Raw genomic sequence first — 21,382 nt, forward strand, 5'->3', positions numbered from 1 at the left:
CAACTTCTCTTAAGTCTGGCAGGGATAGTTCACAATCAGACAACTTATTGTTTAGGCTTTGCACATTCTGACAATAGATGTTTATGTCTGTTTTCATTTCACAAGTGGTGGGACCGGGATTTAAGCGGACATCTCCAGCCAGTAGTAGGAGGCAAAGCAAGCCCCTAATCGCTGAGCGACCAGGCCTAGGCTTGTTCCGCTCCGAGCTAGTAGGGAGGCGCCTATAAGTCTGGAAAATGGCGCATCCAGTCAGAGAGAACGCCGGAATGTAGTAGTTTCTCTCTGCTAGTAGCCATGCAAAAGGAGAACTCACTTTTTCACTTGCACACACCGATTCCTTAACTCGAATAGACCCGTGCAGAGAACCGTAAAGCGCAACAGCTCTGATTATTACCACACAAACAACACAAACTGCAGGAGCACTAAGCTTGCGCGTGTCTCCTCCAGCCGCCATTTCTTAATTTACCACAGATTTTTCACCTCATTTGTGTAAAGGCAATTATTATGTTCTATTTGGGACAAATATTACAGTGACATTTCGTAGATATGTTTGCGCTACATAACCGTAATGAACAGTTAGCGTGCAGTTCTAATCATTGTGCATAGTTATATATCACTGAATAACAAATCAGAACACAAGCAGTGTTTTTGACATTTATCAGCATTCACATTATGATCATGTTTCTATTCATACAATAACCACCAATGATATATCAACTACCAAGCTTCAGGTGCCACCTACAGTACACATGTAGTTACCTGGACATTGTGCAGATCACAGCAGGGCAAATTGGTCTCAAGACCTTCTTGAAATCCATGACATCCTTCTCAAGAGAGATCACTGCCCATTCCTACTTCTGCAATAGCAAGCTAGCTTGTTGATAGCCATTGGACTTCCAGTCTTACATCATAACTTTATGTTTTAAAACATCCTGTGTGCATTGACTGGGATTCAGACTGTGACTGCCTCGCTTAGAAACTGATGATGATCCCTCGTGGCTATTATACTCGTACTTTTGGGTGTTACATATCAATGTTGTATATGTTTGGTCTGAGGTACAGTAGCCATGTAGGTCACACAGTGTGCTCTATACTATCTGTTGCTATTGCTTCATGACACTGCAGACTGATATAAAGTAGGAAACTACCTCATTCCTCATTTCCTTTCTCTTTGTGACAGCTGATGACAAGATGTTAGAGATCCAACAACATTCTTTCATAAATCTTAATATTACTGTTCATATGATACTTCCTGTCTGTGTTTCAAAATTTAGGCCTTGGAGTGTTAGAGAGAATTTGCTTGTGATTTGCAACTTTTTAATATTGGAATCCTTACCTAATAGTCCTCAAATGATGTTTTAAGTGTGGAAATTATGCCTCTTTACAATTCAGAACTGATAATGTTACATTCTCTGAATACACTGGGCAGGTATCAAACAAGAAGGTTGAGGGCCAAGTCACACAAATTCTTCATCAAACCTTACCTACCAGTAAGAGTTTCTTCCCATATGATAAGGATATGACATAATTTTAGTACCAGTACTGTATTTCACTAAATGTAAGCAGCACCAGGCATGAGAAAAAACTTTTGTATTAGCACATATGGAACCTAGTTCTGAAATTGGCAATCTCCTGTCATCACATTTACAGCATTCTTCTTTAGCAGAATGGTGTTTTACTAGAAAAATATTTCTTATTATATGGACTGGAGACAGCTAAAAAATGACCCCAAAGGTCTACTTGTCAGAAGCTCTAATTTATCAGGAAATTGACAAACAATAAGAAAGGATTTCTTACCCTGTCTTTGATCCTCTTAAGGTAATATGAATAGATGATAACACTTTTGTAAAGCACATATATATAAAACACGTGTGTTACCTTTTTTTGTTCAAAAAGCATTCAAAGTTATAATTTCATGTTGAAGTTTATTATGTAGTGATGAGGTAAAGTTCACAGAATGAGACCACCTTTCACCATTTCTGAAGATGGCTCCACAGCGACCAGCTGAAAATGCTCTGTAATAAAATCAGTGAAAATCAGTCTGTATTCATAAATGTGATATTTGATATTGTTGTATTTCCAGTAAAGGTTGCTGGATTGGTTGTTTTTTTGTTATATATACTGCTATTCAGAATGTTTAAAAAATATAAGGCAAAACTGCTGGGTTGGATTCCTCAGTTATTGTACTCTGACAAATACATTTTCATTGTCAATGTAGGAGATTAAGAGATCTAGAATTGTAAATAAAAATGATTCACCTCCAAGTATCATAAAAATGTGGAGATTGTCAACTTGAAAACTAGGTATCTTACACAAGATTAGATAAAAAGGCCTACACCTGTTCAGTTGTACATACTCCAGAAAATAAGAAATGTCTGTATTTTTGTAAATCCCTGCTTTGTAGCAGACCTCACCAAATAGATTAGCTGTGATATTTGAAGTGACCATATCAACAAAATGTATGTTAACTGTTTAGGGTAAAAAACTCTTTCCACCAAATAAAAAATATAATACTTTTAAAATGTCAAGTATTAAAAAACAAAATTAAATCTGAAAAAATAAAAACACACTTGAAATAATAGACATTTATTTCTTTTCCTCATCTCTTGGCTATACTGCTCACCATCATTACAGTCAGGTCAGGATGTCACCGGAACCCTGCTGCTCATGTGTGTTCCAGTCTAGGTTCCTTCTTATTATGCTGTTCTTGATTGGGTCCAACCTCCTTACTCTGGGTCTACCTCTCGTTCTCCTTCCTTCAGTCTTAGCTTACAGCCGGGCTCAGTAGCTCAGGCGGTAGAGCGCTGTCCTCCTGAACTCGATCTCGGCTAGTCGGCAGAACTCCGGCGGGACAAACTTCCAGCACCTTGGCGTCTCCAAAAACCATTAAAGTAGTTAGTGGGACATTAAATCAATATTATTTTTATTATTATTAACCTCCAACCCTCCATTATCTGTTTTAGTATTCTTCCATCTTCCTTCCTGTTAACATGTCCTGTCCTCATCAATTCCAGTTCTTCTACATGTATTTCATTTCATTTTGTGTTTGTCCTTTGCTTAAAGATAAAAATTTCATAATGTTCCATAATGAACTGTATCACAATTAAAATAAGAAATTAAGTGGTTCAACCTATTCAGTACAAGTAAATAAGAAATGTGTTACATTCTTATTTGGTTAAAAGCGGTACCGGTTTCGACCACCAATCTGGGTCATCATCAGCCAATTAAAAATACAAAAACAATGTGTAGGAAAACAAAGAATTAAAGGATAAGTCTTTCACAAAAGCAGTTCAAGAAGACAATAGGGATTAGCACTGCACGATTTTAAATCATAAAATCCAGAAGAAGTCTAAGATCAGTCACTTATATGTAGCAAGGCACAAGTCCCTGAAGAGTAGCACAACACACGTGAACAGTTCATTAAACAAGTTTGCAAACACTGCCAGGCGTGAAGTCACAACACGATTTAATAAATTTGAAGTCCCAAAATTGTGTAGAAGTCGAAGACAAGTCGCTTAAATAAAGTAAGATGCTAGCTTCTGAAGATCAGCGCAACATATGCAATGTCCGGCACTGTGCTTTTAAATGCCGATGAAACTCGCTGAATAGCTTAAAGAACAAGCCTGCAAATGCTTCAGTCACAAAAATATATAGTACAAGTTAATATAATTGAAGTATATATCAATGTTAATAGGATCTTGTAGATTCTTTAGAGGTGCACAACAGTTGACGTCAACTTCGCGCCTGGCCTTTGTTTTCCTATGCATTGTTTTTGTATTTTCAATCGGCTGATGATGACCCAGATTGGTGGTCGAAACCGGTACCGCTTTTAACCAAATAAGAATGTAACATTACATTTCTTATTTACTTGTATTGAATAGGTTGAACCACTTAATTTCTTATTTCAATTTAATTTGTCCTTTGTTCCTAATTTTTTTTTTTTTAAACCACAGTCTGTATGCATCTTTAGCCTTTTATCTATTTCTTTTTCCTGTGTTTATCCAGCTTTCTTCTTATCCCACACTTCCCACATTAAAAGTGAAGGTCTTTCAAGATGGCCTCAGTGAGGGCAGAAATGAGCTTGTCAAGGGCTGAGATAGAAGAGCTGGTATTGATGAAGGAGCCTATCTATTTAAAGATGTGGAGATTGTTCTTGACTCTTTGCGTTTACATGTTTATCGTTGTTTCCTCCTCCCACACTCACCTTCATTGTTTTTATCCCATTATACGTTCCTTTCCATACTCGTATCTTTCTATACATGATGTAATTTGGCATTTGATTGTTTCTTTCCATTACTTAAGAAACCAATGCGTTATTGCTACACCCTTGCTATTTGGTCCCCGTGTGTGAGAAATGACTTGAACATCTCCTAGAAAAGAAATTTTGGCAGATGAGATGCTCCTATTAGTTAAAAATAGAAATCTGTCACACACAGTTCATTATGAAAAATACTGAAGCTCATTTAGTTCAGTGAAGGTACCAGCTGTTGTTGTGCAATAAACAGCTTCAGCTAGAGATGATCAAATTGGAAACATCAACCACTGATACTGACCTGGTAAGTAGAGTACACCTATTATAGACAACAGCCCTTGTGGAAACTTAGAAATATTCCTCCTTAACTCAGTTAGGGTTATTCTATTTAATATTCTTTTTGCTTTATGTTGCAACGACACAGGCAGGTCATATGACGATGTTGGGATAAGAAAGGGCTGGGAGTGGGGTGAAAGCAACCGTGGCCTTAACTAAGATACAGCCTTAGCATTTGCCTAATGTGAAAATGGGAAACTGCGGAAAACCATATTCAGGACTGCCGACAGTAGGGTTCATGCCCGCTATCTCTCAAATGCAAGCTAACAACTATGTGACCTAAAGTGAGCAGCCACTCGCTCGATGGTTGATTCTATCAAGGGAGTGTAATGAAATCAAAAGTTCTAATAAAATTCTTACACCTTAATAAATAGAGTTGACAATTGGACATAGAATACATCTATAGTTTCAGAACCATACTTGGGCCAGTGAGCATTACAGCAATATGAAAATTTTAAAATCAAAATAACTTCCAGACACTGTTCGGTATCTCATTTTAAAGAGAGGAAAGACCAACGTCATAGGTAATAAATTTCATATTATTCCATATTAAAGAACAATATAATGTAAAACAAGAACTATAAGGTTTCCACCTATTCAATTCTCATTTACTGTAACCTAAACAATGTTACATATATTTGAAACTAGCTTTGGTCTTGCTAGAGACCATCATCAGTCAAAGTCATAAAGTTGAGGCAAGATATACATTTTAATACATAAAATTTTTAAAATTCAGTGTAAGACAAGTAAAGAATTTTTCTGAATGGTACCATCAGCAGCTGTTGGTATTGAGTATTGAATAGACAGAAACCTTTTAGCTCTTGTTTTACATTAGAAAGACCAATGTGTCCAGTAACAAGAGCCTTACCTCAGTATGATTGAAAATGATGTTATGGATGCAGATTTTTTTTATAGAACTGGGGTGTTTATCATAGAGAAGACAGGATGGGAATGGCAGGAGGGGGGAGCTGGTTGGATGTCACTCAATGTGCTACTTAGGAAGAGCCTAGGATCTTTCAGAGTACTAGTGATGCTAGTGACGCGCCACCAGCTGCCGATGCTACCACACAGAAAAAAAACCCGAAGCTGTAAGGACAAACTGACTGTGGGCACATGGAAAGTGTGGAGTATGAATCTAGGTAAATTAGAAATTGTTAAAAATGAGATGACACGATCAAATATAGATATCCTAGGTGACAGAGAGTTAAGATGGGCTGGAGCTTGCCATTTTCAATCAAAAGAACACACAAGATATTACTCAGGGCATGAGCAGTAGAAGAGCATAGTGTGGCTTTTGTGATTAACACAAAGGCTGTGAGAACTGTACTAGGTTACATTGTTGTATGATCGAGTGATGTCCATAAGGTTTAAAGGTCAACCTCTTAACTATAATACTGGTATAATATACCCCAACAACTGATGCTGAAGAAGAATATACTGATGAGTTTTATGAACAAGTACATGCAGTAATGAATACAACTTGCAGACAAGATGTGTTACTCCTGACTGGAGACTGAAATGCAAAAATTGGAAAGGGCAAAGTGTTGTTGGTTCATATGGATTAGGCATCCGAAATGAAACAGGTGAACGGCTTTTTAGCTTCTGTGATTCCAACAATCTATTCATTGCCAATATATGTTTCAAGCAGCCAAATCATTGCTTATACACCTGAATATCACCTGATGGAAAATATAGGAAGCAGGTTGACTATGTCATTCATTCTAGAAGATGGAGTGCCATTACAGCAGCATTAACTTCACCAGGTGCAGATTGTGGATCGGATTATGAATTGCTGATATGTAAATTATAAGTCAAACTTAGACAGAGACCTAAGAGTAACCACCTCCCATGATACGACCTAGAAAACGTTCCAGCAAGTTTTAAAATATCACTTACAAATTGTTTTGAAGCCTTAAATCTTCTCCACTGGGAACCGGATGAACTGTGGTGTGAAATTAAGGAGCGTGACATTAATTTACCGAGTGTTACAGTGAAGAAGAAATCAAAAGGGATGTCATATGGAGCAATACAGATAGCTAAAAGGAGAAAAGAAGCTAAAATTTGCAAGGACAGAGAACTCACGTCAATGCTGAACAGGGAGTTCCAGAGAAGTGTTTGACAGATAAAGAAGAGAACTAAACTCATCCAACAAAAAATTAGTCACCCCTGGAGAAACCACCTGGATTTGGTTAGGAAGCGAATCTACAAGGTTGTGCAGATATGTCGCATCCAGGTTAAGCCACTCACTGAAAATGTGATCACACAGTTCCACCAAATTGCAGGGATGCTGATGTCGGCGTTTTACCCGCTGTTCCAATGTCCTGCAGATTTTCCGTGGGGTTCAAGTCAGGTGATTTTGCAGGCCAATCAAGATGTAATAGGGTGGGGGAGTGTTCACAAAACCTGTCATACATGCGTCCAGCCCGACGAACTTTGCTGTTGTCACCTTGAAAAATTGGGGTAACAATAGCATACTCATCATGCTGATGTTGACTGAAATGCTGGTTCATGTTAGTGGTCACCTCAGTGAGCAGGCCTAATCCATGATATGAAAAACACCCTTAAAACATCACAGACCCACCTTCTGCTTGAACCTGACCTTGCACACATCCAGGATGAAATGCTTCCTTTGGCCTATGGTGCACTCGGTAACGTGCATCACTGGAATACAGGCAAAAACGTGATTCATCAGACCACATTACGTTCCACTAGTCAGCTACTGTCCACGTTTGATGATTTCTAGCCCATTGAAGATGTGCAGCTTTATGTGAGCAATGGCCTCTTGCGAGGTGTCCGACTCCAAATGTTCATTGCATGCAGTTCCCATCGCAATGTTCTCTTGCTAATGGGTTGGGATGGACCGTCCTTCACTGACTGTAGCAAATTCCTGTCAGGTTTGGGAGCGATTTTGATTCACAAGCTGTGAACGTGTTTCTGGTCTCTCTCAGTCATGATCTTTTTTCCGACCACAATTCTGACATCATGTTTCGTGGCCACGTTAGTACACCACTGCTTGTAGACACATTGAACATTCTGCTGTGACACATTAACAAATCCAGCAACTTCACGCACCGTATGGCCATGGGCACCTACGTTATGCAGATGACACCACTTTGATAGCTGAAAGTAAGGATGACCTGGAGGCCCTTATAATGGAAGAGCAAAGTGAGAAAATGACACTCCATCTAAATCTTGGTAAGACGAAGATTCTTACAACAGGTACACCTTCAGATATCAAGATATATGATGAAGTCATCAAAGTGGTAGATAATTTTAGTTTGTTGGGTTCAACCATGAGTAATAATAGCTCTAGCATTTCAGAAATTGCTAGCAGAACGGCAGGTCATCAGATGTAATTGTGCATACTTCAGTCAGAATGGTTAAGGCATTAATCTTTCCTATAGTAACATATGGATGTGAAAGCTGGACCATAAAAAGCATGATAGAAACCACATTGATGCATTTGAGCTCTGGTGCTGGAGAAGGATTCTGCGTATACCTTAGACAGCCAAGAAGACAAACACGTGGGTCATTCAGGACGTCAATCCAAGTGTATCTATTGAGGCACTCATTACAAGGTTACAGCTATCTTATTTTCAGCTTACTATGAGGCAGTCTGAATTCTTGGAAAAGGCTATCATGCTTAGAATAGTGGAAAGGACTCGAAGACAAGGACGGCCGGCATTGAGATGGATAGATCAAATGTGCAATGAGAATGTCCTTGCAAGATCTGAAAGATCTGTATCGCAGATGTTTATCATGTATTTAAAAAATGGTATAACAAGAAACTTCTAATTACGCTCTCAGACTCAAAAGACGCTTACAGACACTTGAAGTGCGCCTGCGCTATGAGTTGAGTGTATTTTCTGTTTCAACATTGGTTGTTGCCCCTCATATTCCTTCCCCTTCCCCTTCCCTTCTCAAGCGTAGTCTTGGTGGCTGGTTGTGTCCAGCATTTGTGTCTCATTATTTGTCACTCTACCAGAGCATCTTCTTTGAGGTTCTTTTCAAACCCGAGGCTGCTGGGCTGCGAACATCGGAGCGTAAGTCGTGAGTGAATGTTGCATGTGTATACTGAGTGAACGATTAATGCTTGTGGCCGCGAATGGGTGTGTAATTGGGTTAGAGTTGTGCCTATGGCCAGTTGAAGGCCGTTTCTTTTTCGTAATATGTATTTCTTTAATGTTACATTCTAGTACTACTTGTATTTCTGTTATATTACCAGTGGGTAATAGATCTTCTGTTCTCTGTTGTATGAACGAGGCCAATAGAAGTTTATTGCTTTACTTTTGAAAGGGTGCTTCAGTTGTGATATTGTAAACATTTTGTTACCTTTGAATAAATGACGGATGAATTTACGGAGGGAAAACTCCCTAACCTCGGTCAACCTCGCTTCCTCTCTGGGTATGTTCCTGTTTTCCTAGGCCCTAATGCTAGCACCTTCTCAGGGTAACCACGCTCTGCTGCCACGAACCCGGTATATCCACACAGCACTGCACACACAGAAGCACAACTCTAACCCAATTACACATCCATTCGCGGCCACAAGCAATAATCTTTCACTCAATATACACATGCAACATTCACTCACGACTTATGCTCCAATGATCGCAACCCAGCAGCCTCTGGTTCAAAAGGAACCCCAAAGAAGATGCTCTGGTAGAGCGACAAACAAATAATGAGACACAGTCACCAAGACTAACTACGCTTGAGAAGGGAAGGGGAAGGAACAGGAGGGAGAACAACCAATGTTGAAACAGAAAATACACTCAACTCATAGTGCACTTGTAGGAAACAGAAGCATCTGGAGACACTCTATCCATGCAGTCGCCAGGAGTTGACGTCGACTTGATGGCACCTAGTCAAGTGAAGTTCAACAAGAGACCTTTGCTGAAGAGTACGGTGCCCTGGAAGGTCCAAGATTGCACATTACAACCTCGTTCTCACAGGATGATCTTATTCGCCACGGAGGACACCTCCAGCATGCAAATCTTTCAATGCAGCAGAAAAATCCCCCACTACTCAGTGGCACACACCATTTCACTAACTTGGTGATCCTGCAGACCTACGAATGGCTACACCTCCTTGGAGTCAGAACTGTTCTCTCAGTACTACATGAAATTTTTTAAATCATGATTGTGAAGGAGGTCATCCACACGTGCCTATTGTGTAAAATTGTGTGGAGCCAGCACAGCTCCTTTACCAGCAGACCATATCTAAAATACTGCACCATTTAGAGTCACAGGTGTGGATTTTGCAGGATCACTACATGTCTTGTGCAGAAGTTGTATACTGTGTGCTTCACATGCACATCTTCAAGGGCTTTTCACCTCAAACTAGCATCAGAGCATTTGAGCTAGTTTCTGATGGTTTCTGACAATTCTTGGGAAGAAGAGGACTCCCATACACAATCTACTTGGATAATGCCAGAACATTTCAGGCTGCATACAAGGAACTGCAACAGCTCAGTAAAATCCTCACTGATCTGCAAACGAGAAAGCACTTCACCCACAATGGAATCCATTGCAAGGTTATAGCACCACGAGCGGCTTGCTAGGAAAGACTACAAGATGTCAAAGACAGGTGCAGGGGGAGACCCTAACTAGTGAGGAGGCACTCAGAACTCTATTGGTGGAAGTAGAAGCCGCCATTAACTCAAGACCAACAGTTCAAGACAAGTATGAAATACTGACTTCATGTAATTTCTTAAATGGCACATGACTGACTGCCCTGCCCACCGGTTCCAAACCCATGACCCTGATAGACCTGAGGAAGCAGGGCAGACTAAAGGAGAAAATTCAGGACGACTTACTAAAAAGATGGAGGAATGAGTATCTTCTTTACCTCGGGAGCTACCACAAAGTTCAATGCCCCAATGGACAGACGAGGAAGTGCAGAGTAGGAGACATTGTGCTGCTTCAGGACCTATACATATCACTAAAAGGAGAATAGGCAGAGATGACAAGGTATGAGCCCTCATCCTTCAGTTGATTAACAAGACCAAGATCACGTGATCTAGATCTCGATTTCCATAGAGAACCTGAAATATTTGTCCCAAGAGAGTGAGTGCATAATTCCAATATAAATGAAATTATAAATTTTCAAGCTGACTCAAACATAGTTGCCAGCATTTCACCCGTGTGTGCTAATTTTGGGCTCATCAGCTGGTAACTAGCACACCTAGCACGACACATGCCGAGTGCATATACTGGAGGCGGCTGCATAGGTCAGAATCCAAGTCTGTTTGTGGGAAAGTGTTTCAATCCGACACCTGGTTTCTGAACCTCTACCTAATCACAATGAAGTCTATTACAGTATTTTGATACCTTCCAGTGTCTCCAGGTCTTGTCCACATATGCAGCCGTCATTTATATTAGTAAGGACTAAATTATGATCTGGGCAGAATTCTACCAGCCGACTGCCTCTTTCATTTGTTTGTTCCAATCTAAATTTTCCCACATTACTTCTCTTCCTTGGTGTACCACCGTATTCCAGTCTCCCATTACAGTTAGGTTCTCATTTTGTTTTTCTTATTGTATTAAATCTTCTAGCTCTTCATATATTCTTTCAATTTTGTCATCATCCACTGAACTAGTAGGCATACTCTATTGTGGTGAGCAGGGGCTTGGTGTCTACTCAATTTTTCAGTGGTTTTTTTAACACATTCGTTGCCATCATTTTCTAAAATATCTTTCACAGGAGCTGTTTTGGCTGTATCAGTCAATCCTAATAAATGGCATTAAATTTTATCAAAAATGTGTCCATCGAGTTAAAAAAGTAAATGTTACAGATTTAAAACAATGTTTATTTATTGACGCTTTAAAGCGTCCGTGGCACTTCCGGCCATGTTTTGGATGAGAGTGCCATATGATGTTTTAAAGCGTCAAGCAATACTTTTCATTTGTACTAATTATTTTTATAACAATGCACAACGTGATGGATCAGAGCGCACATTATTGTAAATAAACATCCGTATGTCCCAAATTGTGACGAAATCCTGTTTTATTGTTAAACTAATTGTTAAAGAAACAATAGAAACACAAACATGCGAATTATGTACACATGGCAGAAGTGCTGAGAGCTTTGATTGTACATCTATTTGTGACATGACACCGCACCGTAGGGAGTATCCTGGTTGACCTGGACATGTCAGGTATTCGTAAATTGTATCTTTTCATCTTCCTTCTTGAGCACAGAATGTACATCTGTTCCTCATAATCTGTTTCTTCCCTGGTGTTGGTTCACGCTTTACAAGAACGTGCTGCTGTGGCACATCATGTGATGGGCGGTTCTTTTCACTTATTGAAGGCAACAGCTGCTTGATGACATTTAGCCTGAAATCATAAAGTGTCATAGCGCCACGAGTGTACTTATTGAACAAGTAATACGAATTCAATAGAATCATTTCAACAAAGTGTATAAAAAGTTTCTTAGGCCAACGAACCGTTTTCCTTTGGGATGAATAATAGGATAGCATCTGATCTTGTTTATCCACTCCTGGCATGAATTTGTTGTAACTAACAACTGGCAAAGGCCTTTTTACTGTTTCTTTCCGTCTGTTTTCCACTTCCACAAGTCTATTCTCATACTCTGTTGAGATGTAACTTACATCTCGTTTGTCTTTCCACTTATGTCATAGAAAGAAAGAGATCCACCCTATCAATACTAAATTTATTAATGTTTTTTTTAAAACAGAACAGTATTGATAAGGCTCTTTCTTTCTATGACATACTATAGATATCAATACGGAACATCATGAAATTTATTAATCAAGATGTCTTTCCACTTGCCTATCATAACTCCATTAGCATATTTAGCAACTGCCTCTCCATTTTTTCACTCTTGCAACTTCACTTCCTTGGGTGAATTTCTTCTATCCAACCTTAGCGTTCCAGTACAGTGTGTTCCTTCATCCAAGAGTTTCTTAGCCAAATCAAAATTGTTGTGATAGTTGTCCATAACAATGTGGTGATCAACATTTAATTTATCAGCTAATAAATGGATAACTACCTTCTGTGCATGACCTTTATCACTAAAATTATCTGACGAACCAGTATATATCGCAACTTTCTGGGTGAATCTTTTGAGTGTTGTCAGCATGTAAAATTTCACCCCATATTTATGCCGCTTGTTCTGGATATATTGATGAAATGACATACCACCTCGCCAAAGAACCACGCTTTCATCTAGTGATAGTTCACGACCTGGATAGTACACTTCCGACATCCTGTTGTTGAAATATGTGATCACTGGTCTTATTTTGTACAAGCGGTCACTTGGTTTTGGTTCACCTTCACCAGGATTACTTGAAAAATGAAGAGCGTGCAATATCAGAAGAAACCTATTGCTACTCATACTCGCTCAAATGCCTTCATTATGGAATAAAACATCTTTCTTCCAATAATCCTGTAACCTATTCATTTTCACGTTAGCCATGTGGAGAAACACACCCAAAAATAGCAGCAGCTCTTCTAAAGTTACGTCTTTCCACTGACAGATTCTAGATTTGTCTTTAGTTTCTCTACCCGAAATATCAGTATGGCATTGTAATTAGTTTCGTCTACAACTTCTTGGATAAATCTTCAAATAAAAGACAGAAATAGTCAATAGGCTGGTTACCATCTGGGCAAATAAGAAGGCTTTCCTTCTTGGTAAACAAGTCATTCCTATTGGATCACCTACCCAATTAAATTCCTCTTCATTTGCGGATGTTGATTGCACATTTTCATGAACGCTGCCGTCTTCATTCAACACACTGTTGTCACTTTCACTCTGAGAATTCCTCCACTCATTGTCCTCACTGCCTGACAATATATCAGATTCACTGTCAGAATCCTCTAATATTTTAATTAAATATTAACTAGTATAAAATTCTCTCTCATACTTCTTCTTCTTCTTCTTCTTCTTCTTCTTCTTAGGATGAGACAGACCGGGCTCTGACCTGTTCTTGTCCATTTCGAAGCAATACTGACTGTCACCTAATTGGTCAACAATGGAATAGCGCATGGCAAATTGTTCTAAAGGTAACCTTCCTGCAGTGTCGGCATAACCACAAGCATCAATCACCAAGCCGGCACGTTCCTATGTAGCTTTAGAAACTAGGACCCTGGGTGCTTTAAAACGGCAGCGGCACTGCTGCATATATCACCTTGATGCTTTAAAGCGTTAGTGGCAGTGAATGTGTTAAGTTGGAATTTGAAACATTTTTATTTTTTACTTTTTGCTATTCTTTTGAGTGCTATCACTGGAATACAAATACAAGTGAATTTTTGATTGATTGATTGATTGATTGATAGATAGATAGATAGATAGATAGATAGATTGCTAGTAATATTCTGAGTAAAATTATATAAGATATGTTATAGTTTTCTTTGTCCATTGTGTTTTAAAAAATTAATGTGTTTGAAATATAGCTAGAAAATGCCTATCACTTCAGAGTTAAGAAAAATAACGATTACGGCAGACTATACTTCTGGATACATTTGTGGCCCTCTAAATCAGTTGTCCAAAAAGTGGGCTGACCCCCACTCCCCCAGGGGTGTGGCTATGATTGGCAGTTAATGTTACAAATTTCATCTCTATTGTGAATTATTACCGTCGTCAGATTCTCAGTGCAGTGAACTCAAGTGGGACGTTCTCTTTCTCAGCCTGTCAGTCAGTACAAAGACAGTGAATAGAACAGTGTGCAGTAGAATTATTGTGCCTACTGAGTGAGAAGAGTTAACATTTCCTAGCGATCTATTGTCATAGTAATTGATAAGCGGCTGATTCACAGTGGTAACAAGTGATCCCATTAAAGTGATTTATTGAGTGCCTATCCTCCCTTAAAAATACCAAATAAATTAAAAAACAAGATGTTCTTTTAGTCAAAGTATGATCATCATCTATATCTGCTTCCGCTCTCGCTAGCAATTTTAAATGTGAAACAAAATCCAAGGAGCATAAATATCAAGATGAATATCAAACTATACCAACATACTTGTGAATAATCAGGAATGATACAGTGCTTGCATATTTTAGCCAACAACAGCATGAAACCTATGAAACTTACCCTTTCCGAGTTAGTTGTACAATTAAATTTTTGGTACCTTTAGTGTAATACACAGGATTGTATTTCATAAAAATGTTGATATTTGGTGTGCTTTACGGATATTATTTAGTTTTAACCAACTGAAAATTCCGAATTTGCTATTTTCTTTGTTGACTGCATCATTTTGTTTTAAGATCATGCATAAATATACATAGGCCGAGGCAGCCACCCTTACTCAGTTTGGATTTAAGTGGGATTTTTCACATGAAAATCCCAACCTTGTGTCACACATAGATACTTGAAGCCTGGCTGTATGGGTGGGAAGTCTGCAACAAAGCCATTGTACTGTCACATGTCTCAATTTATTATTTTTTTACTATTTGTTTTATATTCCACCAACACTTGTCTTATGGCAACAATGGGATAAGAAAGGGCTAGGACTGAGGAGGAAGCAACCTTGACCTTAAAGATTTCAAGCCAATTCTTTGTTCGAAGTAAGAGTAGTGCAAAGAAAGGAGGGAAGAAAAGAGGAGGGGGCGGGGTGGTGGGGGTGAAGGAAATTTTGTTTCAGAAGGGGGAGGGGGCATAAAAATGTTGCGAACCACAACTCTAAACCCCTAGACTAGAGGGGGTGCTCAGAATATAGTTTTCATCTCTCACATGTCTTCTATTCTCAGAACACTCGCCCTCTAAATACACAAAGTACAATTTTCATTTTATCTCTCATGGCTCCAATCCAATCATCTCTCTTCACTTTCCCAGAGTATGTTGACAATTCTCTGAACACTTGCCCTCTAAATACAGAAAGTAGTTTCATTCATCTCTCATGGCTGCATTCCAGATATCTCAGAGCTTTCATTCCTCTCTCGTGGCTACAATGAAGATATCTTGTTTCACTTTCCCCGAGTGTATCTTCTGTTCTGTTACGAAGAAAGCCATACTTTCCAATGTCGACTCAGTTAAATGTAATTTAAAATCTTTTCAGTCCGTTGGATTCAACAGGGTGTTTTTTTACAGGTATGTTTTAGTGTAATATTTGTACCGAGTGTGTTCGACAGACTGAAAAGCTTGTAAGTTACATGTATCTTCTATTCTCAAAACAATTGTCCTCTAAATAAAACTCCTTCCAAGGGAGCAAGTAAAATGGGATTGTGTATTGTTCTCTCTTTCTTCAAGCACTGGTACTTATGACTAATAAACTTAACCTCAACTTTCCGGCACAGAAGTTAAAACACAAACCTGACATTCCCACACAAGTCCATCGTGTCTGGGTTCTGTCTGGGAGATATTTGAAGAAACAAGATTCATAAAATTGAGAGAAAGTACACATTGGTTTTAACAAGATTCATAAACTGAGAGAAAGAATACATTGGTTTTAATGAGAATCATAAGCCTACTTCAGTAGTATTAATATTTTATATGTAAGGTTCAAAATTTCAGAGATTAACAATATCTTGTACCAATTCAAAGTTGAAAAACTCTTTGTAACTTCTATTATAAACAGAGTGGTATAGCCATTTTATAATTTTCAGTGCAAGCTGAGATTTGGGAGATAGGAAATATGGGAAATATGATAGGTACAGAAATATATGTAGAAGAAACTGCAGCGAGTCAGAAGAGACCATGTTTAATACTGCTTCAAGAACTGTTAAGGACTTTCTTTATTCTGAGAAAAAATTGCTTATCAATACATATCTATTTTACTTCTCAGCAGAAATAGAGTCTTCTGACTTCAATGCTAGACACTGTCACATATAGTATGTCTTTTAAACTCACCAAAATGTATATCTGCAACAATTTAGTTTCAGATATGCCCTCTCTTCACTAGAACATCAGGGACTCTGCTCTACTTCCAACAATATCATGGCAGTCACAGACTATAGGAATAACCATCACTTCATAACAAGATTAGTTAAGACTGACCAAAATATTAAACCACAACAACAAAATGCAAACTGAAGCTGCAGTGGATCGTACAAACACTTGAACTCATATCTGTATAAACAAATGTTCGAGACAGAATGTCACAACCAACTTCATGTGCAATTATAAACACAAGGAAACATTGAGAGTTCATACAAAAATATTCCACATTTTGCATTACTTAATACTACTAAAAATGATCTTCAGTGACAATAACAAGTGTATAATAAATGTAGGGAATTCTGTATAGAAGGAGTACTCATTACATTTAGAAAAATGTACAGGCCTACCCCTAATTTGGGAAATGGACACTTGTAGGAATAGGTACTATGATAGAAAGGATGCAGGATGAAAAGTTCCACAGCAGGAGGTTGACATCATACTTATATTCAAAAACAATTTAAGTATGCAACTCAACTGTTATTACAGTAGATGTTACTGTAAAACTCGATCAATCACTACTAATCTGCATTTAGGGCAGTCACCCAGGTGGCAGATTCCCTATCTGTTGTTTTCCTAGTCTTTTCTTACATGATTTCAAGGAAACTGGAAATTTATTGAACATTTCCCTTGGCAAGTTATTACAATCCCTAATTCCCCTTCCTATAAACAAACATTTGCCCCCAGTTTGTCCTCCAACTTTATCTTGTGATCTTTCCTACTTTTAAAGACACTCTTCAAACTTATTCGTCTACTAATGTCATTCCACGCTATTTCTCTATTGATACCTCAGACATACCACGTAATACCAATATAAATGGTCTGTTATTGGATATTTCCTATGGGAATCAACATCTATAACATACCACGCAGACGAGCAGCTCGTCTCCTTTCTCCCAAGTCTTCCCAGCCCAAACTTTGCAACATTTTTGTAACTCTACTCTTTTGTCGGATATCACCCAGAACAAATCAAGCTGCTTTTCTTTGGATTTCTTCCAGTTCTTGAATTAAGTAATCCTGGTGAGGGTCCCATACACTGTAACCATATTCTATTTGGCATCTTACCCGAGACTTATATGCCCTCTTCTTTACACCCTTACTACAACCCCTAAACACCTTCATAACTATGTGCAGAGATCTGTACCCTTTATTTACAATCCCATTTATGTGATTACCCCAATGGAGATCTTTCCTTATATTAACACCGAGGTACTTACAATGATTCCCATAAGGAACTTTCACCCCATCAACGCAGTAATTAAAACTGAGAGAACTTTTCCAATTTGTGAAACTCACAACCTGACTTTTAACCCCGTTTATCATCATAGCATTGCCTACAGTCCATCTCACAACATTATTGAGGTCACTTTGCAGTTGCTCACAATCTTGTAACTTATTTATTACTCTATACAGAATAATATTCTTTGAGATAGTCATGTTCGAATCACCCACTTCTTTACTCATATCATTTATATAATTATATAAGGAAACAAAGATCCAATAATACTGCTTGAGGAATTCCCCTCTTAATTATGTTTATTATTATTACTATATTATATTGCTTTCTGTGTCACAATAAAGGTTCCTATTTGTTCCTCGGATTACCTGAATTTTGCGTACTGACCCTGTCTCGATCCTATAAGTGACTATAAGAGAGTACCTAATGGCTAAATATCCTTCTGACTTGGCTAGTTATTTCCATTTGATCTGCTCACTATCTAATCAGAAGTACCTTTATAATGGTAAAATGATCATTTTTCTGGTGTGATTACAACAGATGGGGAAAGTTGTCAAATTAATATAGGGACATTTCAATCTTTCTCAAATACTGATGATGTGATTATGAAATAGTCAAGCATCTTTTAACATTAAAGATGGTTTATGAATATCACCTACCATCTGAGAGTTCCATATTGCCAGCATTACACCTGTAATTGAGTTACATCTATAGCAGTAATGATTTGGAGTGATAATCAATGGGAAGTTTGGAGATCAAAACCTTCCAGCATGTGGGAGTACTTATAATACTGCACTGAAATCAAAACGTACAGGGGTACAAGGACATTTTGGTGATGACAATGTCTCCTACCATAGTAGGGTACCAACCATAGAATACTGCTCCATCATCTAGGTATTCTGCCTTATGGCAGGTCTTGTCATGGGAGGAACGTCTTCCACTGATGCCTGTCCTGCGCCAAGTTTTTCATGTCCGAATATTTATTTCCTTGGATATTGTCCAACATTTGATATTTTTTCCTTCCTCTTCCTCATTTTCCTTTCCCCATTCCTTCTATTCCTTCTTTCAGTAAACAATGTCCACCCAGTTCATTTTTCTCCTTTTAATGATTTGCAACATACTTCGTTCTTCTCCAACTCTTCGTAATGCCTCCTCATTCCTTACCCGGTCTTCCCATTTCACTCGTTCTATTCTCCTCCATACCCACATCTCTAGTGCCTCCAATCTTCTCTCATCTCCCTTTCTCAATGTCCAAGTCTCTGCGCCATACAGCGCTATGCTCCAAATGTAATACTTAGCAAGTCTTTTCCTCAAATCTTTGTTTAGTGGTCCGCAAAGTAATTTTGATTTTTTCTTAAAGCCTTCTTTTGCTATGGCAATTCTTTCTGTCGTGCAATACACATCATCTCTGATCATACTTCCCAAATACTTAAAAGTTACTGGCTTGCTCTATTTCTTCTCCCCCTACACTAATATGACAACTTCTACCTTTTCCTCCAATTATCATACTTTTGGTCTTCTTCTTATTAATTCTCATTCCATATTCTTCTAGTTTCATGTTGAGTTTATCTAACATTTGTATCATTTCACGTTTGCTTTCTCCCATCACACCCATATCATCTGCAAATCTTATACATTCTACTCTCCTACTTCCAACACAAACTCCACTTTTTCCATTAAAACTTTCATTGATTATTTCTTTGAGATAGATGTCGAACAGTGTCGGTAATAAACAGCAGCCCTGTCTTACACCTCTTCCTTTTTTTGCTAGTTGTTTTACGTCGCACCGACACCTATTTCAATTTCTTCACTCAACTCACCTCCTATTCTCACTCTTGCTCTCTGGTTTAAATACAAATTCTTTATTAGCCTTCTATCCCTCCAATCAACTCCATGTTTCTTGAGGATTGTTTTCAATTTGTCCCATCTGACACAGTCAAAAGCCTTATCAAGATCAATAAAATATGTGTGGAGAAATATGCATGAGTCTAATTCCAACAGGCCCAAAGGAAGTGAATGTGGCCTGTCCAGCTTGCCACTGATAACTACTAGGATGACAATGTGGTTTCTCTTCTCAAATCAGTTATATGTAATCAGTCAGAAGCTCCTAGAAGGATATTTTCAGATGTTGCACATGGGAATCTGAATCTTGAAATGTGCTATGATTCAACATAAAAAAACTGGAAACCTGTGGTCACTTTATATGAAGCATTAACTCTGTGAGAAAATTCAATCTTCTTAGGTTCACAATTGGAAAAAATCCCTAACAGTTTTTGTTTATATTTTCATGCCCTGAAATGCTAATTTTAATTAAGGTTTATGCCATGTGAAACAGGGAAAAAACTGAGGAAACTCAATATAGAAAGTATTTATGAAATGTCAACTTTTCTAGCAGTTTTGTCTTGATTTTCTGACAGATTTATAATCCTTTCACAGGATACAGCTACAATAGTGAGCCACACTGAAGTTCTGACCTCTATGTTTAGGTATGTCGATTTCTATAGAATATGTAACTTATGTTACTTCCCTCAATAACATGCCAGTGAAGTCACTTTTAACCCTGATATTATAAGGAGTCTTCTCAGCTGAAGTGAAGACTGCAGCTGCATCACCAACAGAGGAGTCCCCTCAAAATCATTGTAACAGCACAACGGAAATGTTTCTGTACAAAGTAAGGGCAGTGCAAGAATTAGAAGATCTATAACTATGAGGTTCTTCAGCTGACGAAAACTAATTCAAGATAAAATAAATGTAGAAAATACCTTGAAAAAAAACAAAAAAACAAAAGAAACAGCAATTATACCTGAAACAGATTTTAATTAATAGTGTGTAAGTCAAAACTAAAGAGAAATGCCTTACACTTAAAAATATGGGAAGATGCAGATCATACAGAGTAAATTTGTTACTGTGAATGATTTACAATTTTTATTGAAAGGAATATTGTTTATTACTTGACGAGGCCTGGTTCCACCTCTCTGGTTAACATACACTAGTGCGATGTGCATGATACACTCTAGTAAGATCAGAAAATTGGGGTGTGAGTTGTAATATCCACGCAGCACATTGTTGGCCCTTTCTTCTTAAAAAAAAAAAAAACAAAAACAAAACATGAACTGTCCGATGCTCCAAGATTTCACGGGTCAACTAGACGATGACGAGATCAAGTACTATTGGTTTCAACAAGGTACCTCTACTGTGCACACAGTAAACAATACCATGCAACTTCTAGACGAGTTGTATGGGGAACGTGTCATCTCTAGGGGCTTACAGCCCCCTTGCTCACCAGACCTTACTTAGTGAATTAAAAACTGCAATAGCGATTGAAAGATAAGAATTTCATTTTGGTGTATATTGAATTGAGATTACAATTAATAATATATTATGGTTGCACCTATTCAATACAATAACACTTAGTAATGCGAGGTTACATCACAAGTCGATCACAAATGGTACCGGTTTCGACCCCTGATCTGGGTCATCATCAGCCGATTGTTCAAAAGGTACAAGATATGATTATAAGATTTAACATCGAGCTATTTATTCATCTTCACATCAAGATTTTAAAGACATTTAAAACCTAGTGCTTTATACTCGTGTTATATAGCTCCACATGAACTTCGAACTTTCATCTTGAAAATTCTTTATATCTTCTACGTTACTTGTT

The sequence above is a fragment of the Anabrus simplex genome, chromosome 8 (assembly GCF_040414725.1).
Source record: "Anabrus simplex isolate iqAnaSimp1 chromosome 8, ASM4041472v1, whole genome shotgun sequence".
Lineage (NCBI taxonomy): Eukaryota > Metazoa > Arthropoda > Insecta > Orthoptera > Tettigoniidae > Anabrus > Anabrus simplex.